This window comes from Primulina huaijiensis, chromosome 18 (assembly GCF_012295235.1).
Source record: "Primulina huaijiensis isolate GDHJ02 chromosome 18, ASM1229523v2, whole genome shotgun sequence".
NCBI lineage: Eukaryota > Viridiplantae > Streptophyta > Magnoliopsida > Lamiales > Gesneriaceae > Primulina > Primulina huaijiensis.
In genome coordinates, this window is record NC_133323.1 from 14,305,821 (window position 1) to 14,331,831 (window position 26,011).

A 26,011-nucleotide genomic window follows, 5' to 3' on the forward strand; every position below is an offset into this window, starting at 1 on the left:
TCAAGTAAAAATTTAAAAATCCTTAAATAGATTAATACATTTTCTAATTTAAACTTTTCAAACATGAAATGTATAATATTTTTGCAAAAATTACTAAGATACGAACAATAAACATGGTTTTATTTTAAAATAATTATTTTAATATATTTTTGTTTTTTAATTTTTTTTAATAAGTTTGTTCTCTCCCCAATCAGAATATGACATTGTCCCTAATGTCAAAATAACTATTAATAAAGAGTACTTAATGAGAGAAATATCACCTGGAATTTTATTGAAGATAAAACTCTGAAACAAACACAAACCAATCCATGACTTTTGAATCAATGATCAAATTTTCTTTTCTTACTGCTTGATTGCGACCAAATGATCGTTGTTATCGTCGGATCAGGCTTATGAACAAAAGCTTCCAAATCATCAATTAATTGGTCAGCAGTCGAAGCAGAGAGGAGCATCCAATGTGAATTTTCCGAAATGAAATTCTGTTCCACAGCTTTATCAAGAAATGTCAACAAACAGCCATAATAATTATTGATATTCAACAAGCCCACATGTTTATTATGGATATTAAGTTGTGCCCAAGAAAGAGTGTGAAAATTTTTTTCTAATGTACCAAAACCACCTGGTAGTGCGATAAAAGCATCAGAATTTTCATTTTGGTGATTCTTTCATACATAGAAGAAACTTTTAATTCCTCCCCAATCGTAACACCTGTAATATTTCTTTAAGCTAAAGCTGTAGAAATAATACCCAAAACCTGACTACCTCCAAGATGAGCAGATGTTGAAACAGATCCCCTTAACCCAATATTACCTCCCCCATATATCAAGTGAATTTTTCTCTCATCCAATATCTTTCCAAGATTATTCGCTGCTTCTACAAACACTTCATTTTTTCTAGTACTCGACCCACAAAATACACAAATATTTTTCATTGTTTGTGCAGAGGATCCAGCCATTTTTACTTTTTTTTGGTGTGCGAAAATAGAAAGAAAGATGAGAGATTTTATAGGGGTAATTTGCTATCAAGAAAACTATGGGTCACCGCTGTAAGCAGAATAAACAGTAAAAACAATAATGACACACATGCATGTAGACAGTAGTGTGGTTGTGGCTCACAATTTTCCTCTTGTTTTACGTCCAGAAAAGGCTTCAACGCCTTCTATAAGTCTAGGATATGCTTCCCATCCAATTTTCTTATAAATTGGCAAACAAGGTCTTTTTTAGTTGGATTCCCAAGACTATTACGATGACGCTAATCTTGGAATTGTTTCCATAAACGGAAAAGTTCAATATGCACGTGTCCACTAGAATACGTATCAAGAGTCAATAAGATGTCATCTAAAGATTCTTAATGAAATCAATTTTATCTTCTCTGCTATTGGAAACACATCTCAAAGATCTGCATCGTTTGTCACAAGTCCATCTTGCACACTTATGAAAAACCCTTACCTTTTGGCCCTTCGTTTTTTTCGCATAAGTGCTTTTTCGTAATCCAGGCATATACCGACTGAGCAATGACTGTGGAACTTTTCCTGCTAATCGGACCTTAGCTTTTATTACAAGACGAATATCTTCTGGAATTCTTTTTTGCATTAGCAATCTCAATCTTTCACACCTTCCTGCATAAATTTATCTTAGAACAATTTTAGAAAAAGAAGGAAAATATTTACACATTTTTGAGAGAATTTCATCCATTTTGAAAAAAAATGATTTTTTTAATTTTTGTATTAGCAATTGTGGGAACTGATTTAACCGACTATGAGAGTCACGGAGTACCGTTATCCGCCATTTAACCTGAAAAATAAAAAGATTAAGAAAACCTCAAATAAAAACATACAAAATTAAATCCAACACAAAAAATCAAGGATCGGAAAGATAAATAAACTCTTTTTGAAAGATTTCATTTTCTAAAAATAGTTTAAGCCTTTGTCCATTTACTTTAAAAATATCACCATTTTTAGGATTTTCAATGTCCACATCTCTATAAAGATACACATGTTTTACAACATATGGGCCTTTTGATCGAGCAAAACTTGCACTGTGGAATCCTTAATAAAAATACGGTTTTGTATGCTCAAAAATTAATCGCAAGTGCACGATGTCAAGTAATATTATAATGTACGTGAGTACGAGTATCGTTCCATTGAAGACTGTATTTAACAATTATTATTTTCAGTTATTAAATCTTTAGCTACTAAAATTGATTGATTATTTTATTGCTACTAACATTAATTAAAACTCAATAAACAAAATCAAGAATTAAATGCTGAAATATATAAGCTAGAATGATTAATTAAATTTCAGTGGAAAATGAATTTGTTGGGAATATCGGTTCACCTACCCCCGCTAATTAATTAATTCGTTCGATAGTAATTATATTCTTCCGACAGGATTTACTATTCAATTGAACACACTCTCTCGAGTTATGCCAAACTAATTCTACTCAATGAAGTAATTAAATGTCTTTAATTATTTATCAAGAGTGAATCGCATGTCGATCTATGAAATCCCCTAGTTTTCGACCCTTAGGACTATGACTATCGGCGCGTATCCAATTTCATATGTCTATGTAAATTGTAGATCCACGGATTATACTACTCGTTCCTATCACAAGTTATTCTCTCGAACTCACTCGCAATATAAACTCGTTGTTAAAGTTAGCTATGCTCTAACAACACAAAGAAAAACAATAATATAATCAAGAATAAACCAAGAATCGCAATTGAATTAAATTAAATCAAAGTTTTGGGGTAGGATCCCCTCAATTCCCAACAAATACTAAAGTTAGCTGCTAGAATTCATGATTGAAATCAGCAAAACAAAGTTTAAAAGATGAAAACTAAATTAAAAATACTAGAATTGACGAAAATTGCAAAGAACGATGCCCGGAATCTTCAAATCTTCAATCTAAGCGCCCAATTCTCTCCAACGCTTCTAGTGGCTCTCCAACAGTGTCTGAATAATCAAAAAACGTCCTCCCCTTGTTTACATATCATTCATATCCCCAAAATAAGGTAAGGAATCGGACAAGAAATTTTCCCAAAAATAGGTGGCGCTCGGGCGGTAGAAAATTACTGCTCGAGCGCCACACTTTCTGCCAATTTTTTCTTCTTGGATCGCCTCTTGCGCCCGAGCGGTAGTAAACTACCGCTCGAGCGCCGACCTCTCTGGACTTCAGCTCTTGGAGTGAATTGTCACGCGCTCGGGCGGTAGAAAATTACCGCTCGAGCGCCACCTTTTCTGAACATTATCTCTTAAGCTTGGCACTTGGCTCCGATTTCAGTTTTTCCGGTCGTTTTTCCTGTAAATTTTGTTGCACACAAGTGAGACATGATCAAATGCAAATGTTTACTCTAAAATGAACAAAATGTAAACAAAATGTACGCATGCACAATGCAAACACACACAAACTAATGTAATAAAACACGTAAAAACTACTTCTATCAACCCCTACATACTAACCTTTTGTTTGTCCTCAAGCCAAATAGGTTACAGACTACAACTCAACATGCAACCAACACAGAGTGAAGAGTAATAAAAATAGTTAAACTGATGGTGAAGTAGTAAACTGGCATCTACTGCCTCAGCGGGTTTGTGAACCACATCCATTTAGTCAAATCACAACATACATCACCACCCTTTTTCAGAACATCACAACACAATTGTATTCTTCCAAAAGGTGTGGTCGTGTGTGCTGTGGATCTTTCTAGCTTGTGTTTCAGACAGTTTTATTCGCAAATCATGTGGGTCGTCGAATCAACCAGTCAACGCAAGTTTCTCTTTTCTGAGTCCTGTTTCTATTTGGGACCAACCAGTAAACACATACAGTGGTAGAGTTTCATAGTTGAACAACAAAATGTATGGAGTCAATAGCCAACGTGCTCAAGTGGTTTAGAAAGATGGGGAGCACGTAGATCATTTTCACTATGCACTTGTCAGAAATTTTCTCTGACATTCTTCAACGCCTTTCATCTCCATCTTTTTAGCCTTGGGATAGGATTTCACCCCTTTTTGTCTCCCCCACACCTTACATCCCCTTTTATTATACCAATTTTTTTTTTGGTGCAAATTTTTCTCATGCGTACTCCCTAGGCTTTGGATATAGTGTATGTTTATTAATCTGGCCTCGGAGCGAATTTCTAGGTCCTATGCATGATTGGATGAAGGACGTTTGAGGAATACTTTTTATTTTCTACTTGAGTTCATGTTACTGGTTAGTCACTCATTTCAACAGGTAGTCATTCAAGTTCTACTCGCATCTTATGATTCTCCAGTTCCGCTCACAGATTATTTTGAACTTAACTATCATTGACACCACTATTAAAATCCACTATGTGTGCATAAACAAAATTCAATATACCAGGGGATTCATAACGAGTGATAAGACTAAGTAACATGCGGTTCATTTAGCCCAAAATCATCACTGGCTACTAATTGTCTAATATCACCATCAACTGACACTCATGCAAGACAAATACGCAAGACAACTAAAACGAAAGACGACCCCCTCATACTAAAGGTGTGCAATGTCCCCATTGCACAAAAGATGAGGAACACAAATGCAAACATGAATGCAAACACAGCAACAAATGCAAAAATAACTGACCGAAAGAACAAATATTTCGAAAACACAAATAATGCAGTAGACAAAAGAAAAGAAGAGAGACGAAAGGGGAAACAGTAAACTCCCCTGATCAAGGCTCCTCCTCGTCGTACTCCGGTGGTGGTACTCCCACGGCATCCCCGTGCGGGAGATAGTCATACTGAAACTGAATGGAAAGAAAAATTAAATAAAATGCAAGAGAAGGAAAAGAAAAGTAGTTCTCAATTTACAGTAGAGAGCTAGACTGTCGGCCGGTCTCAGTTTGAATTGTCTTGGAACCGGGTGATTCCAAGTTGTGGCTCAATTTTGCCACCCATGTAGTGCTTCAGTCGCTGGGCATTGACCGTGAATGTCCCATCCTTCCCATCGTGCAGTTCCATGGCTCCCGACGGGTATACTCTGGAAATCATGAATGGTCCAGACCATCGTGACTTCAATTTTCCAGGAAACAGTCGCAACCGGGAGTTGTAGAGTAGTACATTTTCACCTTCCTTAAATTCTCTCTTGATGATCCGCTTGTCATGGGCCTTCTTCGTCTTCTCCTTGTATGACAGTGCAAGATCATATGCCAGATTCCGGAATTCCTCTAACTGATCCAGTTGCAGTAGACGTCGTTCACCTGCGTCAGTAAAATTAAAGTTCAATGCTTTTGTAGCCCAGTATGCTCGATGCTCTAACTCTAAAGGTAAATGAGATGCTTTACCAAACAACAACCTATATGGTGTAGTGCCTATAGGTGTTTTAAAAGCAGTCCTATATGCCCAAAGAGCATCATCTAATCTCACTGACCAGTCTTTCCTACTGACACCTACAACTTTCTCCAAAATTTGTTTTATCTCTCGGTTCGACACTTCCACTTGACCACTCGTTTGGGGATGATATGGGGTAGAGATCTTGTGTGTGACACCATATTTGCTTAAAAGTTTTTCAAATAATTTGTTGCAAAAATGGGTGCCACCATCACTAATGATTGCTCGTGGTGTCCCAAACCTGTTAAAAATATTTTTCTTTAAAAATTTTTGGACCACTTGAGCATCATTAGTGGCATACGCTTCTGCCTCTACCCACTTAGACACATAGTCAACCGCCACCAGGATATACTTTTTCGTGAACGAGCTGGGAAACGGTCCCATGAAATCTAACCCCCACACATCGAAAACCTCACACTCAATGATATTATTCAATGGCATTTCATGACGGTTAGAGATGTTACCTGTTCGTTGGCATCTATCACAAGCTAGCACATAAGAACGAGCATCTTTAAAAAGGGTTGGCCAATAAAAGCCACATGCAAGTACCTTAGACGCCGTCCTTGTTGGTCCAAAATGACCACCTACCTCACGGTCATGACAATGGTTGAGGATATGACCAACCTCCTCCTCTGAAACACACCTTCTTATCATGGCATCTGCATAAATCTTGAACAAAAACGGTTCCTCCCAAAAATAATACTTCACGTCGGAAAAAAAATTTTTTCGTTGGTGAAACGAGAGATTTGGTGGAGGTGTGCCCGTGACAAGATAGTTATCAAAATGTGCATACCAAGGACAATGTTTAACCTCAAACAGTTGCTCATCAGGAAACCAATCATTTATGGCTTGATCTACACAATCATGACTAATAAGTTCCAGCCTAGACAAATGGTCCGCTACCACATTTTCTACACCTTTTTCATCTTTTATTTCGAGGTCAAACTCTTGGAGAAGTAATATCCACCTAAGAAATCGTGGTTTGGCCTCTTTCTTCGCAAGCAAATATTTAAGGGCAGAGTGGTCGGTAAACACAATTACTTTTGACAAAACAAGGTATGAATGGAACTTTTCAAGTGCAAATACTACCGCAAGTAACTCTTTTTCAGTGGTAGCATAATTTAATTGGGCTTCATCTAGAGTCTTACTTGCATAGTATATAGTGTGAAATACCTTGTTCCGCCTTCGGCCGAGGACAGCACCAACTGCAGTATCATTGGCATCGCACATGACCTCAAAGGGTAAATCCCAATCTGGTGCTACCAAGACGGGAGCCGTCACCAAGCGCTCCTTCAACTCATTATATGCCTGTACACAGTCAGAATTAAAATCAAAAGGCACATCTTTCATAAGTAAGGAAGACAGGGGTTTTGCAATTTTTGAAAAGTCTCTGATAAAACGCCGATAGAAACCGGCATGTCCTAAAAAACTTCTAACTCCCTTTATGGATGTCGGAGGTGGTAAGTTCTTGATAACTTCCATTTTTGCCTTGTCCACCGCTATTCCGTTCTCCGAAATCTTGTGTCCTAGGACAATTCCCTCTTGTACCATGAAGTAACACTTCTCCCAATTAAGTACCAGGTTCGTCTCCTCGCACCTCCTCAACACAGATCTCAAATTCTGCAAACACTCATCAAACGTTGCAGCAAAGATAGAAAAGCCATCCATAAATATTTCAAGAAAAGTTTAAATCATATCATGGAATATAGCAGTCATACAGCGCTGAAATGTAGCCGGTGCATTACAAAGACCAAAAAGCATAATGCGAAAAGCAAAAGTTCCATAAGGACAAGTGAAAGTGGTTTTCTCTTGGTCCTCAGGTGCAATAGTGATTTGATTATACCCAGAATACCCATCCAAAAAACAATAAAACTCGTGACCCGCTAACCTCTCTAGCATTTGATCAATAAAGGGAAGGGGAAAGTGGTCTTTACGGGTGGCATCATTTAATTTTCTATAATCAATGCACACACGTCATCCCGTAACAGTCCTAGTGGGTATTAATTCATTATTTTCATTTGTGATCACAGTAACCCCACCTTTTTTCGGCACACACTAAACAGGACTTACCCATGCACTATCAGATATAGGATAGATAATACCTGCATCGAGAAGCTTAATTGTTTCAGCCTTCACTACCTCTTGCATCTTTGGATTCAATCTTCTCTGAGGTTGCACAAGAGGTGAGTATTTGTCTTCTATCAAGATTTTGTGCATGCAGACTGATGGATTGATCCCTTTGATATCTGTCACCTTCCACGCAAATGCACTCTTGTGCGCTTTCAAAACTTCCAACAGTTTGTCCTCCATCACATCTGTCAAAGCAGCAGAAATAATGACAGGTAAAGTGTTATTCGCACCTAGGTATACATACTTTAGGTGTGGAGGCAGTGGTTTTAGCTCAAGTGTTGGTGGGTCCTCGATGCTTGACTTTGGCGGTGTCAAATCTCTTCGCTCTCCTAAATCCTCCAGTCGCATAGTCATTGGCTTTCTCCATGGATGGTTGGCATTAAAGTATGCCACTATTTCAGCTTTTTCTTCATCCAATTCATCTTCTCCCAATTCAGTAGTGAGAGTGGCCTCCAAAGGGTCCCTAAGAGCATCCTGCACATAGTTAGACACAAGAGAATCAACAGCATCAATTCTATAACTATCAGCATGCAATGTGTGCTTAAGTGTATTAAAAACGTCAAAAGTAATCTCCTCTTCCCCATTATCAATCTTAACTTCCCTTCCTGCACATCAATCAGAGCCTTGCCAGTTGCAAGGAACGGTCTCCCCAAAATTAGAGGCATCTCCATATCCTCCTCCATGTCGAGCACCACAAAATCTGCAAGAAAGATAAATTTGTTCACCTTAACTAACACATACTCAATCACTTCTCTTGGATAGTTGACAGATCTGTCAGCCAGTTGTAAAGACATCCTTGTCGGCTTAGGTTCTCCTAATCCAAGTTTCATGAACACAGAAAAAGGCATGAGGTTAATACTTGCACCAAGATCACATAACGCTTTATGAAAAACAACATCACTAATCATGCAAGGAATAGAAAAACTCCCTGGATCTTTGAGTTTCGGTGGGATCTTGTTTTGCACCAAAGAAGAGCAATTTTCAGTTAGACTTACCGTCATGTGATCCTCCAATTTTCTCTTGTTTGCTAAGATGTCCTTCAAAAATTTAGCATAACTAGGCATTTGCATCAAAGCATCGGCAAAAGGAATATTGATATGCAATTTTTTAAACACCTCTAGAAACTTACCGAATTGTGCATCTAGTTTTGCTTTTTTCAATGCTGCAGGGAAAGGTGGAGGGATAACAATCTTAGACTGTGCAGTGGGTGCTGGTGTAGAGTTAGAAGACTTACCTTTAGATGTTGCAGTCTGCTCATCCCATGTTTGAATTTTTTCTTTTTCCCTTGACTCTAGAACCTTTCCACTCTTCAACTCAATGGCCTTAACTTGCTCTTTTGGATTAGTCTCAGTGTTACTAGGCAAGGTGCCCGGCTCTCTACTTGCTATCATTTTGGCTAACTGTCCAATATGATTCTCAAGTCCTTTTATCGATGCATCTTTGTTTTGGAGTCTAGTTTCAGTGGATGAAATAAACTTAGACATCATTTGCTCCAAGTTTGATTTTTCATCTCGAGGTTCATGTCGATACATCGGTTGCTTACTATACTGCTGTCCTCCTTGTGATCGCGTCTGACTGCCTTGGCCACCCCATGAGAAGTTGAGGTTTTGTCTCCATCCAGGATTATATGTATTTGAATAAGGATCATTCCTCAGACGATTTTGAATCCCCACTTGATTCACTGTGCCTCCTCATTTACATAGAAAGGACCACTGTATTGACAGTATTTAACATAGTGTTCCCCTCCGCATTTTTCACAAAATATCTCTTGCAGGCGCATCGCTGTCCCGTTTACGTTCATGCTGTCTATTTTCCTGTTGAGTGCTTCTAATTGTGCAGTGACAGCTGAAAAGTCAGTTACCTGGTGTATTCCTGCATTCCTTCGCTGAGTGTTCCTTTCGGATTGAGGGTGATAGCTACTAGCACCCATCTCCTCTAGTAACTCATACCCCTCTTCGGCAGTTTTCCTCAACAGATTTCCGCAGGCCGCAGCATCTATCATGGTTCGGTTAGATGAAATTAAACCATAGTAAAAAGTTTGGACCACTAACCCAAGAGGCAACTCATGATGTGGGGATCTTCGCAATAAGTCTTTGTAGCGCTCCCACGCCTCGTAGAGTGACTCCTGCTCAAATTGAGAGAAGGTGGTTATGTCCGCTCGCAGCTTCATGGTTTTTGATGGAGGAAAGTACTTTAAGAGAAATGCCTTGGCCATATCATCCCAAGTTGTGATTGAACCTGCAGGCAAACAATTCAACCAAGATTTAGCTTTATCACGCAAAGAAAAGGGAAATAAACGTAGTCTAACAGCATCATTTGAAACTCCATTAAATTTAAAAGTATCGCAAATTTCTAAGAAGTCGGCGATGTGAGTGTTCGGATCATCCAGCGCATTCCCCCCGAATTGGACAGTGTTCTGGATCATTTGAATTATTGCTGGCTCGATCTCAAACTGGTTTGCCCTGACAGTTGGGCGCACTATGCTTGGATGTGCCCCGTCAGGCGATGGTTGCGCATACTCAAGCATGGGTATGCGCCTTGGCTCTTCGACCCTTAGATCTTCGTGATGCTCCTCCTCACGTTCGTTCCTGTTCATTATGTCTCTAAGTCTCTGCTGCTGTTGTCGTCTGCGTAAGGTTCTTTCGATCTCGGGATCGAATATCTCTAGTTCACACTCTAGAGACCTTGGCATGCACTGGACAAGATATCTGGAATAAAATACGGAACGTTAATTCAAGAAAAAGAAAAATAAAATACTGCTAAAGAAAATAACTAAAAATAAAATTGTAGATTAACAGTCCCCGGCAACAGCGCCAAAAACTTGATCGAGCAAAACTTGCACTGTGGAATCCTTAATAAAAATATGGTTTTGTATGCTCAAAAATTAATCGCAAGTGCACGATATCAAGTAATAGTATAATGTACGTGAGTACGAGTATCGTTCAACTGAAGACTATATTTAACAATTATTATTTTCAGTTATTAAATATTTAGCTACGAAAATTGATTGATTGTTTTATTGCTACTAACATTAATTAAAACTCAATAAACAAAATCAAGAATTAAATGCTGAAATATATAAGCTAGAATGATTAATTAAATTTCAGTGGAAAATGAATTTGTTGGGAATATCGGTTCACCTACCCCCGCTAATTAATTAATTCGTTCGGTAGTAATTATATTCTTCCGACAGGATTTCCTATTCAATTGAACACACTCTCTCGAGCTATGCCAAACTAATTCTACTCAATGAAGTAATTAAATGTCTTTAATTATTTATCACAAGTGAATCGCATGTCGATCTATGAAATCCCCTAGTTTTCGACCCCTTAGGACTATGACTATCGGCGCGTATCCAATTTCATATGTCTATGTAAGTTTTAGATCCACGGATTATACTACTCGTTCCTATCACAAGTTATTCTCTCGAACTCACTCGCAATATTAACTCGTTGTTAAAGTTAGCTATGCTCTAACACGAAGAAAAACAATAATATAATCAAGAATAAACCAAGAATCGAAATTGAATTAAATTAAATCAAAGTTTTGGGGTAGGATCCCCTCAATTCCCAACAAATACTAAAGTTAGCTACTAGAATTCATGATTGAAATCAGCAAAACAAAGTTTAAAAGATGAAAACTAAATTAAAAATACTAGAATTGACGAAAATTGCGAAGAACGATTCCCGGAATCTTCAAATCTTCAATCCAAGCGCCCAATTCTCTCCAACGCTTCTAGTGGCTCTCCAACAATGTCTGAATAATCAAAAAACGTCCTCCCCTTGTTTCCATATCATTCATATCCCCAAAATAAGGGAAGGAATCGGACAAGAAATTTTCCCAAAAATAGGTGGCACTCGGGCGGTAGAAAATTCTTGCTCGAGCGCCACACTTTCTGCCAATTTTTTCTTTTTGGATCACCTCTCGCGCCCGAGCAGTAGTAAATTACCGCTCGAGCGCCGACCTCTCTGGACTTCAGCTCTTGGAGTTAATTGTCACGCGCTAGGGCGGTAGAAAATTACCGCCCGAGCGCCACCTTTTCTGAACATTATCTCTTCAGCTTGGCACTTGGCTCCGATTTCAGTTTTTCCGGTCGTTTTTCCTGTAAATTTTGTTGCACCCAAGTGAGACATGATCAAATGCAAATGTTTACTCTAAAATGAACAAAATGTAAACAAAATGTACGCATGAACAATGCAAACACACACAAACTAATGCAATAAAACACGTAAAAACTACTTCTATCACCTTTCTATCTTGATCGTAATTTTCCTGGGAATATGTGAAGTCGAGAATTATATAGCAAATCTTTTTTACCAATCTCAAATGATTTTCTAAGAATTTTTCATCATGAAATGATTTGATTTTTGCTTTATAAATCCTTGAATTTTCATACGCGTCATTTCTAAGTTCATCAAGGTCATCAAGTTGCAATTTGCGCAATTTGTTGGCATCATCCATGCTTGAATTAAAAGTTTTGATCGCCCAATAAACTTTATGTTCCAATTCCACTGGCAAATGACAATGTTTTTCGTAAACCAACTTATAGGGAGACATATTCAATGATGTTTTAAAAGTTGTTCGATATGCCAAAAGTGCATCATTAAGTCGAAGAGACCAATTTTTTCTATTTGGGTTAACAGTTTTTTCCAAAATTTGCTTGATCTTCCTATTAGCTAATTCAACTTGTCCATTTTTTTGAGAATGATAAGGAGTAGTTATTTTGTGAGTAATACCATATTTTTTCATCAATGAAACAAATGGTTTATTAACAAAGTGAGTTCCCCCATCACTTATCATGGCTCGAGGAATTCCAAATCTACTAAAAATATTTTCTTTGATTTGTTCGACATGGAATTGCCTCTATCTATTTGAAAAATAATCAACTGTAACAAAAATATACAAGTATCCAAACGACGGTGGAAAATGTCCCTGAAATTCAATTCTCCAACAGTCAAATATTTCAATTTCAATGATAGGATTCAAAGGCATCATGTTTTTTTTTTAAATCTCACCCAATTTTTGACAATTGTCATAGATCTTGCAGATTTCATGGGTGTCTTTAAATAAAATGGGCCAATAAAATCCATACTGCAAGATTTTGCAGCCGTTTTCTTTGAAGAAAAATGTCCTCCGCATACTTCTGAATGACAAAATTTAATGACACTATTTACCTCATTGTCGGGTATGCAACGTCGAAAAATTTGATCTGGACAATACTTGAACAGATACAGATCATCCCAATAAAAGTTTTTTTGTAAGGTCCAAAATTAAGACAACGTAACCCAACTGCATGCAAATCTGAGAAATATGAGAAATAAGTAATTAATGGATTTAATGGCTTAATTAATTATGTGTCATGCATGAATATATGTTAAATAGGATTTTGTTGTCATTATGCAAAAAATTGTATTTTGAAGGGATATTCAAGTTGCGATCGAAGAACGGAGATCGAAGGCTGAAAAATGAGGGGTTTTGAGTTGAATTTATACGACGGGACGTAAACTTTATCGGTGTTGGATTTTCAACAAAAAATACGAACTTTTAAGCAACTCAGCTAGTAAACTCACACACTTTATGTAACCAAAACCATTTTTATATTTTAATTAAATCCTAGACAAGCACTAATGGGCCTAAACTTTTCTTAATAGGCCTAAGCCTTACTTGGTGATTTAATCAGTGTATAAATATATGTAAACCCTACGCTTTGCAACTCAAAACTCTCGCACCACTTTCTGAAACTCTCCCCACCCCCTTACACGATACACACACACACACTACAAAGTTGAAGGATTTTCGAGAGGTTCAAGGGGTTTCAAAGCCAAGGTTCTTGCCCGTTCTTCATCGTCAACGTTAATTCGTGCGTATAAATTGCAAAGGCACTCCATACATATCATTTTCTCATCCATCACATCGTAATATCGTTTTAGAAGTTGTATGCATGAAAATCATGAAGTTGCTTTGTTTATTTTGGGATGATTGCACATGCATGTATCTAATCCCTGAATTTTGATCCAAAAACTTGTGTTATTCACGTTAAGGGGCTGCCATGATGTTAGGTTATGATCAAGAGTTGTTTTTACATGATTTTAAAGGGTCCTAATCACACCAAACAGGCTGCACTGCAAGAAACATGCAGGAAACGTTCTCTTTGTGCTGTCAAGGTTGGGGGTGATCGGGTTTCATGGTTAAGGGGAGGGCTGGCCTTGGCTTGGGTTCAGGGCTGGCCAGGGGCTTAGTAGACTCAAAGGTAGAGTCCTAGCCAAGCTAGGACTCGGGCTAGAGGGCTGGGAGGAGTCCTTGTAACCAAGGACTCCTCCCTGAGAACATGGAGCAGGCTTGCGTAGAGGTTGCGCGGCTTGCAGGGGAGTGAGGGCTCGGTCCACGGCTCACAGGCTGAGCTAGGGTGTCTCATTAGGGTCATGAGAAGGTGCACTAGAGGTCGGTTTGGGTGCTAGGGTGTCGGCTAGGTCCCTAGGTGCTTGAAACTAGAGTTCTCACATATTGCATCTCTCGGCCACTGCATGGATTAGTAAGGGGGCTCACGTTTTTGTGTTTGGGGCTCGTTCCTAGGGGTTTCAAGGGTCCAGTACGATGAACCAAGGAGTTGGTCAGGGTTTGGGAAGGTATGGGTCGAGGGTGACTCGACAAAATCGAGACATGGCTCGGGTGGAACTTTTGTAGGTCATAATATGGTCTTTAAACTAAAATAAATTGAAAAGCGGCTCACGGGGGTCGAGTCATGGTTCGTGGGGGCTAAATTTTGAATTTAGGAATTTTATATTAAAGTTTTAGATTTTCGGGATTAAAACACCGTCAAAACAACTTATTAAAGATAAATGAAAAAGTTTAATATTTAAGCTAAATAAAATTATGGGAAAATTAATTTAGGCTTAAATAATTGTTTGGGACATGTTAGAGTCAAAGAAATCAAGAAAAAGTCAAAAACGTAAAATGTCAAGTCCAGGGGTAAAACGGTCTTTTTACACCTAAAAATTTGTAAACGTCATGGCAGTGCTCTGAATGCTGTTTTTATGTTGTTGATATTATTTTTTAAAGGTTTATGAGATTTATCATGTGGAATTATGAGTTTTAAATGTCTATTTGATTTTGATGATTTAAGGAAGACATTTAAAAGACATGTTGCATGCTTGGTTTCAAAAACAAAAATATTATGTTATGCATGATTTTTTTATATAAGTGATGGAAATGTAAAAACGTTGAAGGAAGTGAATTAATTGTGACTATAATGATATTATCTTGGGGATGTCGGGAGGGCTATGGTCCCAGTGGGAGCTCGACGATCGTATTTCCCGTGACACCATTGAGGATTTGAGGTTATGAGGGAGCCCATTTATGGAAAAAGGCACCAGAGGGAGCCCCGACGATCGTATTTCTATTCGATGAGGATAGGCCAAGGCTCAGTTGACGGGTAAGAGTGTCGCTGATGTCCCCGCCGCCCAGTACTGTGGTTATATGTAGATGGATCCATCGACTTTTTGAGGTTTGAGAAAAGTCACAATTAACGATCTGAATTCAACAAAGGAATAGGAAAAGGAAAAATGTTTATGATCTTGTTAAAAGGTTTTATGTTATGTCATGTTGAGGAAAAAAAGTTAAGGTTTATGTTTGCATGTCATGAAAACGTTATTTTACGTAAAAGTATTTTCACTGTTGCATGTGGTTTTATACGTATTATTCGATATCAAGATGATGGTGTGTTGAGTCTTTAGACTCACTAGGTGTGATGGATGCATGTAATGATGATGTTATTATTACTGGAGGCCTTGATGAATGATTTTGCTGGGCTGTCGGTGCACACGACCCGAGGACCAGCTTTTCTACTTTTCCGCATTCATGATTTTTGTTTACGTTTCATGTTAAAAGATTTTCAAGACTATTTACTTATACTTTACAGTGGTTTTTGAGAGAATGACACTTTTAAGTTTATTGCTTTTTATGTTAGTTAACTTTTGACGATTTCATTTTTATGACTATTTCATTTGATTTTTAAAATACTTGTTAGTTGATGTTTTATTTTAATGGGTAAAATATTTTATAAAAATATTTTATGGAGTTTATGTGCATGGCCGAAAATTTGTGTGAAAAAAAAATAAATTTCTAGTACTTTTTTTGCAATAAAATGGGCAGACGTTTCAGTTGGTATCAGTGCCAGGTTTCTGTAGAGGTTTTTGCCACCATCAACGCATGAAAGATTAATCTTCAAGCCTCAATTTGTAAGTTTTACATGCTTTATATGATTTTATGAGATTATCTTCACGATGGAATTAAAATATGTTTACGTTACATGTTTACGATCTTTTTGAGTATTTATGCTTTGCATGCTTAATTGCTTAATGAGTTTGGATATGTCACATGATTAGAAAACTTAGATTTAAATGCATGTTGATTACGTTAGAATTTGGAAAACATTCAGATAAAATGCTTCCTAGACGTGCCCTTATTATTGAGAATCAAGAAGAGAACAGTGTGAACCATCAGGGGAATGCACCACCACCACCACCTCCTCCGGTGGATGCCGCTACTCGCGCGTTAGAGGGAATGGCTCGTCTCTTTGAGCAGCAGTTACAGCAGCAACAGTTACAGCAGCAGCAGTTACAACAAATGCAGCAGGAACCTAGGCCACAACATGATATATATGATCAGTTCCGGAGGCTAGGGTCGAAGGAATTTTCTAGCAACACCGACCCTTTTGCTGCTGAGGGTTGGATTCGTTCACTTGAGGTACACTTTCGATATTTGGACATGGGAGATGCTGACCGTGTGAGGTGTACCACTTATCTACTTAGGGTTGACGCTTCTTTATGGTGGGAAGGAGCAGAGCAGGGTGTTAACCTTGCTATACTTACTTGGGCACAATTCAAAACAATATTCTACGAGAATTATTTTACTGCTGATGTTAGAGGACGGCTGAAGAGAGAGTTTATGAGTCTCCGTCAGGGAGACTCGACTGTTGCTGAGTTTGTAAAGAAATTTGATAGGGGTTGTCACTTTGTACAACTTATTTCCAGGGATGCCGAAGAAAAACTTAGACAGTTTATGGATGGTCACCATACAGAATAATGTTATGATGATGCATCCTTCAGATTATGCTACTGCAGTTACTTATGCATACCAGTCTGAACAATTTTTGAAGGACATCGAGTTCGAGTTATAGCGCAAGAGGCAACAATATAAGAACAATAATCAACAAAATAAAAAGCCTTACATGGGACCTCCTAGACCTCAACGGCCTCAAAAACCCTAAGGTCAAGTTAAGAAACAAGCACCACAAAAGCCACCAAATCCTGGAGCACCAAAGCCTGCTGAAAGGCAACCATGCAAGGGGTGGAACCGTCTACATCTTGGCAAATGTGAATGGGGATCATTTAAATGTTTCTACTGCAAGGAGGCTAGGCACAAAGCTGCAGATTGACCAAAGAGGAATGCAGCTACTACGGCACGAGCTTATGTTATGAATGCCGAGGAAGCTGAGGAGGAGGCAGACACTACGCTTATCATGGGTAACCTAGTCATTTAACATTGTTTTATTGCTAATTATTGCATGAAATGTTAAATTGGTTATTAGAATTGAATTGTGATTTAGCTTAACCTAGTGAAAATTAAGTGGCATGTTCTACTTAGTTGGATCCAAGTTATGATTTTAGGAACCATAGAAAATGATATTAATTTTGTGCCTTATTTTATTTAAAGGATGATTCAATTCAAAATGAAAAGTTTGAGGGCCAAATTTTAAAGAAAATCATAACTAAGGGAGTTATAGGGGTTTCAAAATTTTTGGGGTCAAAAGTACAATTTTCGAAAAATTTGAGGTCTAAAAGGTAATTTTTGATAATTAAGGGACCAAAACGCAATTAACCAAAAGATAAAGGGCTTAAATGAAATTACCGAATTCTTAAGGACCATGATTGTAATTTCGAAACTTAGGGGATCAAAACAAGAATTTTCGAAAAATTGAAGAGCTGAAGTGCAATTTTTGAAGAAATGCTTAAGTTCAACACGAAATCTTCACCTAACGTTGGGAAATTAATGATAGTAATTCCTTAAACTTCAACACGAAAAGATTTAAAAGACGTTTTCGCCGCAGGGAGGATTATCATTCAAGAGGTAGCTACCTATGCACTACTAGATTCGGGAGCTACACATTCATTCAAATCTGAAAACTTTATCAAAAGACTGAATATTACTCCTCAAGACATGGGTTTGGGTTTCAAAGTTACTATTCCTTCCTGTGATCTAATGCTCACGTCTAGGATTGTCAAAAATCTAGAGCTTCGTTTGTTCAAAGATGTGGTTCGGGCAGATCTTATTGTGCTTCCTATGCCCGAATTTGATATTATACTTGGTATGGATTGGTTATCAGCGAATGGAGCTTCGATTGATTTCTGTCGGCGATCAGTATTTATTAGACCACCTCGTGGTAAATCTTTTGTCTTCGAAGCAGCAAGAAACAAACAAATGACGCACATCATCTCTTGTCTATGTGCAAGGAAACTTATTAAGTATGGGTGTCAAGCTTTTCTAGCATGTGTCATTACCACACATGCTCCTATCAGTCAGGAATTGGAAGATGTTGATATTGTCCGAGATTTTCCTAGCGTCTTTCCCGAGGACGTTTCTGACATTCCGTCCGATCGTGAGGTGGAATTCTCTATTGACCTAATTCTGGGCACAATTCCTATATCTAAAGTACCTTATCGTCTAGCACCTGCTGAAATGAAAGAATTAAAAGATCAAATCAAAGAATTGCTAGACAAGGGTTTTATTCGCCCTATTATTCTCCGTAGGGCGCACCGGTATTATTTGTGAAAAAGAAGGATGGCAGTATGCGTCTTTGCATTGATTATCGGGAGCTTAATAGGGTCACTATCAAAAATAGGTATCCGCTTCCAAGAATTGAGGATTTATTTGATCAGTTGCAAGGAGCATCGATATTTTCTAAGATTGATCTGCGATCGGGGTACCATTAATTGAAGGTAAAAGAGTCAGATGTTCACAAGACAGCATTTCACACGAGATATGGGTACTATGAGTTTATGGTCATCCATTCGGGTTGACCAATGCGCCAGCGATCTTCATGGATCTCATGAATCGCGTATTTCAGTCATATCTAGATCAATTCATCATAGTCTTCATCGATGATATATTGATCTATTCGAAGAACAAAGAGGAGCATAGTCGTCATTTGAGGACAGCACTGCAAGTATTACAAGAGAGAAAGCTTTATGCAAAATTCAGCAAGTGCAAGTTTTGGCTTGATAGAGTGGCATTCATAGGCCACATTATTTTTAGTGAGGGCGTCGAAGTTGATCCAAGCAAAGTTGAGGCAATGAAAGAGTGGCCAGTAACGAAGAGTGTTACCGAGGTTCGCAGTTTCTTGGGACTAGCTGGCTAATATCGGAAATTCATCAAGGGATTCTCATCCATTGCAGTACCATTGACAATCTTGACTAAGAAGAATGCAAAGTTTATTTGGGGATCCGAGTGTCGAGACAGTTTTGACAAGTTAAAGCAAGCCTTGATTTCAGCACCAGTGTTATTTATGCCATCGGGGCAAGGGGAGTATGTTCAATATACCGACGCGTCTAAACTTGGTTTGGGAGAAGTTCTGATTCAAAATGATCGAGTTATAGCTTATGTGTCGAGACAGTTGAATATTCACGAGAAAAACTACCCTACTCATGATCTTGAGCTTGCAGCAGTGGTTTTCGCATTGAAAATTTGGAGACACTACCTTTATGGGGAAGTTCAAAATATTCACCGATCATAAAAGTCTAAAATACTTCTTCACCCAAAAGGAACTGAATATGAGACAACGCAGATGGATTGAGCTAGTAAAGGACTATGACTGTAAGATTAGCTATCATCCGGGGAAAGCTAATGTTGTGGCAGACGCACTGAGTAGAAAAGCAGCAGTTATCACTCAATTATCAATTCAAAGACCGTTGCAGTCCGAGATACATCGGTTTGAGCTTACAGTCTATGCTAGGGGCGAGGCCCCTAATCTTGCCACATTATCAGTACATTCGACTTTGAGAGACATAATTCGTGATGGACATGCTACCGATGAGCAATTGCAAAAGTGGAGAGCTAGAGATGAAGCTAAGGGTCGGGAATTATATTCAGAGGTGGATGGTATGGTTCATTATCGAGATCGGTTATGGGTTCCTAGTGACGATTATTTGAGAAATCTTATTCTGAAGGAAGCTCATGACACACCTTATTCCATTCATCCGGGTAGCACGAAAATGTACAAAGATTTGCAGTTGTTATATTGGTGGCCAGGCATGAAGAGAGACATTCTGAAGTTTGTATCCGAGTATTTGACATGTCAACAATTTAAAGCAGAGCATCAAAAACCAGCGGGAAAACATAAGCCACTTCCCATTCCCTAGTGGAAATGGGAAAACATTACTATGGACTTTGTTGTGGGATTGCCGAAGACTGTTAAGGGGTTTAATGCCATATGGGTGATAGTTGATCGTCTTACAAAATCAGCGCATGTTCTACCTATTAAGACGATATTCACCACGATTCAGTTCGCCGACTTATATATTCGAGAGATAGTTCGTCTGCATGGGATTCCGGTATCTATTGTTTCTGACAGGGATCCGAGATTTACGTCATCTTTTTGGAAGAGTCTTCATGCAGCGATGGGGACCAAGTTATTATTCAGTACATCATTTCATCCTCAAACCGATGGTCAGTCTGAGAGAGTTATATAGATTCTAGAAGATCTACTGCGAGCCTGTGTTATTGACTTCCATGACAGTTGGGAACAAAAATTACCTCTAGTGGAGTTTACCTACAATATTAGCTATCAATCATCTATCGGAATGGCTCCATTTGAGGCATTTTATGGAAGGAAGTGTAGATCTCCTATTCATTGGGACGAGGTTGGGGAAAGAAGAGCTATCAGTCCGGACGTGATCGAAGAGACTACCGAGCTTATAGTCAAAATTCGCAATAGAATGAAGAGTGCGCAAAGCCGACAAAAGAGTTATGCAGACAAAAGACGAAGGGACTTAGAGTTTGCAGTGGGAGATCATGTATTCGTGAAATTAGCATCTATGAAGGGTGTTATGCCTTTTGGCAAAAAGGGGAAGCTAAGCCCAAGATTTATTGGTCCGTTTGAGATTTTGGAGAGGATTCGAACACTAGCTTATCGAGTGGCATTGCCACCAGCGCTTTCTAGAGTTTACAATGTGTTCCATATTTCGATGCTGCGGAACTACATGTCGAACCCATCGCATGTGCTAAATTATGAACCTCTGTAATTAACTCCCAATATGACATATGAAGAAAGACCTGTACAAATCTTGGCAAGGCAAGAAAGAAGACTACGGAACAAAGTCATTGCAATGGTCAAGGTCAAGTGGCTGAATCATTCGGAAGAGAAAGTTACTTGGGAAATGGAGAGGGACTTGAAGAGTCGCTATCCAGATCTATTCGGTAAGTTCTAATTTCGAGGACGAAATTTTATTTAAGGGGAGGAGGAATTGTAAGGTCCAAAATTAAGACAACGTGACCCAACTGCATGCAAATCTAAGAAATATGAGAAATAAGTAATTAATGGATTTAATGGCGTAATTAATTATGTGTCATGCATGATTATATGTTAAATAGGATTTTATTGTTATTATGCATAAAATTGTATTTTGAAGGGATATTCAATTTGTGATCGAAGAACGGAGACCAAAAGCTGAAAAATGTTTCTATTAAATAATTATTTTCATTATTTAAAATACGAGTGATAGTTTTTCATATTTTTTAAAAATAAGGGGTTTTGAGGTGAATTTATACGCCGGGACGTAAACTTTATCGGTGTTGGATTTTCAACAAAAAATACGAGCTTTTAAGCAACCCGGCTAGTAAACTCACACACTTATGTAACCAAAATAATTTTTATATTTTAACTAAATCATAAACAAGCACTAATGGGCCTAAACTTTGTTTAATAGGTCTAAGCCTTAATCGGTGATTTAATTAGTGTATAAATATATGTAAACCCTACATTTTACAACTCAAAACTCTCGCCCAACTTTCTGAAATCTCCCCACCCCCTTACACCATACACACACCCCACAAAGTTGAAGGATTTTCGAGAGGTTCAAGCGGTTTCAAAGCCAAGGTTCTTGCCCGTTTTTCGTCGTCAACGTTAATTCGTGCGTATAAAACGCAAAGGCACGCCATACATCTCCGTTTCTCATCCATCACGTCGTAATATCGTTTTAAAAGTTGTGTGCATGAAAATCATGAAGTTTCTTTGTTTATTTTCGGATTATTGCACATGCATGTATCTAATCCATGAATTTTGATCCAAAAACTTGTGTTATTCACGTTAAGGGGCTGCCATGATGTTACGTTATGATCAAGAGTTGTTTTTACATGATTTTAAAGGGTCCTAATCACACCAAACACGCTGCACCGCAAGTAACATGCAGGAAACGTTCTTTTCTTTGTGCTGTCAAGGTTGGGGGTGATCGGGTTTCATGGTTATGGAGAGTGCTGGCCTTGGCTTGGGTTCAGGCCTGGCCAAGGGCATGGTAGAGTCAAGGGTAGAGCCCAGCTAGGACTCGGGCTAGAGGGCTTGGAGGAGTCCTTGCAAACCAAACACTCCTCCCCGAGAACATGGAGCAGGCTTGCGCAGAGGTTGCGCGGCTTGCATGGGAGTGAGGGCTCGGTCCACGGCTCACAGGCTGAGCTAGGGTGTCTCATTAGGGTCTTAAGAAGGTGCACTAGAGGTCGGTTTGGGTGCTGGGGTGTCGGCTAGGTCCCTAGGTGCATGAAACTAGAGTCCTCACTTATTGAATCTCTAGACCACTGCATGGATTAGTAAAGTGCTCATGTTTTTGAGTTTGGGGCTGGTTCCTAGGGGTTTCAAGGGTCCAGTACGGTGCACTAAGGAGTTGGTCAGGGTTTGGGAAGGTATGGATAGAGGGTGACTCGACAAAATCGAGACATGGCTCGGGTGGAACTTTTGTAGGTCATAATAGGGTTTCTAAACTAAAATAAATTGAACTACGGATCACGGGGGTCAAGTCGGGGTTCATGGGGGCTAAAATAATATAAAAAGGCTAAATTTTGAATTTAGGAATTTGTATTAAAGTACGAGATTTTCGTGATTAAAACACCGTCAAAACAACTAATTAAATATAAATGAAAAAGTTTAATATTTAAGCTAAATAAAATTATGGGAAAATTAATTTAGGCTTAAATATTTATTTGGGACATGTTAGAGTCAACGAAATCAAGAAAAAGTCAAAAACGTAAAATGTCAAGTACAAGGGTAAAACGGTCTTTTTACACCTAAAAATTTGTAAACGACATGGCAGTGCTCTATATGCTGTTTTTATGTTGTTGAGATTATTTTTTAAAGTTTTATGAGATTTATCATGTGGAATTATAAGTTTTAAATGTCTATTTGATTTTGGTGATTTAAGGAAGACATTTAAAAGACATGTTGCATGCTTGGTTTCAAAAACAAAAATATTATGTTATGCATGATTTTTTTATAAAAGTGATGGAAATGTAAAACGTTGAAGGAAGTGAAGTAATTGTGACTATAATGATGTTACGTTGGGGATGTCGTGATGGCTATGGTCCCAGTGGGAGCTCGACAATCGTATTTCCCGTGACACCATTGAGGATTTGAGGTTATGAGGTTTGAGGTAAGAATGAGAATATCGTGAGGGGAGTAGGCCCCAGAGGGAGCCCATTTATGGGAAAACGCCATAGAGGGAGCCCCGACGATCGTATTTCTATTCGATGAGGAAAGGCCAAGGCTCAGTTGATAGGTGAGAGTGTCGCTGGTGCCCCCGCCACCCAGTACTGTGGTTAGATGTAGATGGATCCATCGACTTTTTGAGGTTCGAGGAAAGTCACAATTAACGATCTGAATTCAACAAAGGAATAGGAAAAGGAAAAATGTTTATGATCATGTTAAAGGTTTTATGTTATGTCATGTTGAGGAAAAAAGTTAAGGTTTATGTTTGCATGTCATGAAAACGTTATTTTACGTAAAAGTATTTTCACTGTTGCATGTGGTTTTATAGGTATTATTCGATATCAAGATAATGGTGTGTTGAGTCTTTAGACTCACTAGGTGTGATGGATGCAAGTAATGATGATGTTAATATTACTGGAGGCCTTGATGAATGATTTTGCTGGGCTGTCGATGCACACAACCCGAGGACCAGCGCTTCTACTTTTCCGCACTCATGATTTATGTTTACGTTTCATGTTAAAAGATTTTCAAGACTATTTACTTATACTTTAGAGTGGTTTTTGAGAGGATGACACTTTTAAGTTTATTGCTTTTTAGGTTGGTTAACTTTTGACGATTTCATTTTTATGACTATTTCATTTGATTTTTAAAATACTAGTTAATTGATTTTTTATTTTAATGGGTAAAATATTTTATAAAAATTTTTTATGGAGTTTATGTGCATGGCCGAAAATTTGTGTGAAAAAAAAATTTTCTAGTACTTTTTATGCAATAAAAAGTGCAGACGTTTCATTTTTACCTCATTCAAAAATTTTCTTTTATCTTGGGAACTCCATTGCAATGGCATTTTTCCTGTCACAAGAAAATTTACTATGTTCGCAAACCAAGGTGTAGGAGTAATTGAAAATAGATGTTCATCTGGAAAATTATCATCAATTGGTGCCATATCACAAGATGCTCCTGTTGCCAGTCTCGATAAATGATCAGCTACGACATTCTCGGTTCCTTTTTTTTATCTTTAATCACAATGTTAAATTCTTGGAGCAACAAATCCACCGTATCAGTCGTGGCTTTGCATCCTGTTTGGTCAATAAATATTTAATAGCAGAATGATGAGTAAACACAATAGTCGTTAATCCAATCAAATAAGAACAAAATTTATCTAATGTAAATATTACAACAAGTAGTTCTTTTTCAGTTGTGGAGTAATTCATTTGAGCATTGTTTAAAGTTCTACTTGCATAATATATCACATAAGGCTTACCGTTTCTTCTTTGACCCAATACTGCACCGACTGCATAATCACTCGCGTCGCACATGATTTCAAATGGTAAAGACCAGTCAGGAGGTTGCATGATAGGAGCTAATGTTAAATGTCGAATGATTTTATCAAAAGCATTTTGACATTCTTGAGTCCACTTGAATGCAGTGTCTTTTGCTAAGAGGTTACAAATGGGTTTAGAGATTAAACTAAAGTTTTTTATAAACCTCCTATAAAATCCAGCATGTCCCAAAAATGAACGAATTTCTTTAATGATTTTTGAATGGGGTAAATTGGCAATGACATCAATTTTTGCTTTATCAACTTCAATTACATGAGATGACACGACATGTCCGAAAACAATCCAAGAAATAATCATGTAATGACATTTTTCCAAATTTAAAATAAGATCTTTTTTCTCACATCTTTTTAAAACACTTTCCAAATTTTCAAGACAATTATCAAATGTATTCCCAAAAACAGTTAAATCATCTATGAAAATATACAAATAAATTTCAACCATGTCGCTAAAAATGTTTAGCATACATCTTTGAAATGTTGCTGGGTATTGCATAAACAAAATGACATCCTTCTAAATGCAAATGTTCCAAAAAGACACGTGAATGTAGTTTTATCTTGATCTTTGAGTGCAATGAGAATTTTATAATAACCTGAATATCCATCAACAAAACAGTAGTAGGGATGACTTGTTACTCTTTCTAAAATTTATCCAAAAATGGTAATGGAAAATAATATTTTCTAGTAGCGTCATTTATTTTTCTATAATCAATACACATCCGCCAACTAGATGGGACTCGACTTGTTAAAAATTTACCTTTTTCATTTTTTATCACTGCGATGCAAGATTTTTTTGGAACTACTTGTGTTGGGCTTACCCACTTACTATCAGAAATAGGGTAGATAATTTCAACATCAAGTAGTTTGAGAACTTCAGTTTTCACAACATCTTTCATGTATCGATTTAATCTCCTTTGTGGTTGTTGAGATGTTTTTGCATTTTCTTCTAAGTGAATTTTGTGAGTGCAAATTAGTGCATTAATGCCCTTGAGATCTTTTAGTGTCCAACCAACTGCATTTTTATGTCTTTTAAGCATATCAAATAATTTACCTTCTTGATCACGTGCTAGTTTGGACGAAATTACCACCGGATATGTTTCATCTTCTCCAAGGAATGCATACTTCAATTCTTTTGGCAAGGGTTTTAACTCCAATATGGGTGGTTCATCATTGCTATCATATTTTGCCTCAAATTCTTTCTCTGATCCTAGTTACGAGTGATACCTGATAAAATCATTAGGATCAATTTCAATATTTTCTTTAACAGTATCAATTGAACAAATATCTAATTAGTCACGAGTACTTCTTTCTTGAATGTTTTCTTTCACGAGAGTTTCAATAAGATTTTCATCTTCACTTTCATCTCCTTTGTCATATGGTTGCTTACAAAGATTAAAAACATTAAGCTCCAAGGTCACGTTACCAAATGACAACTTCATTATT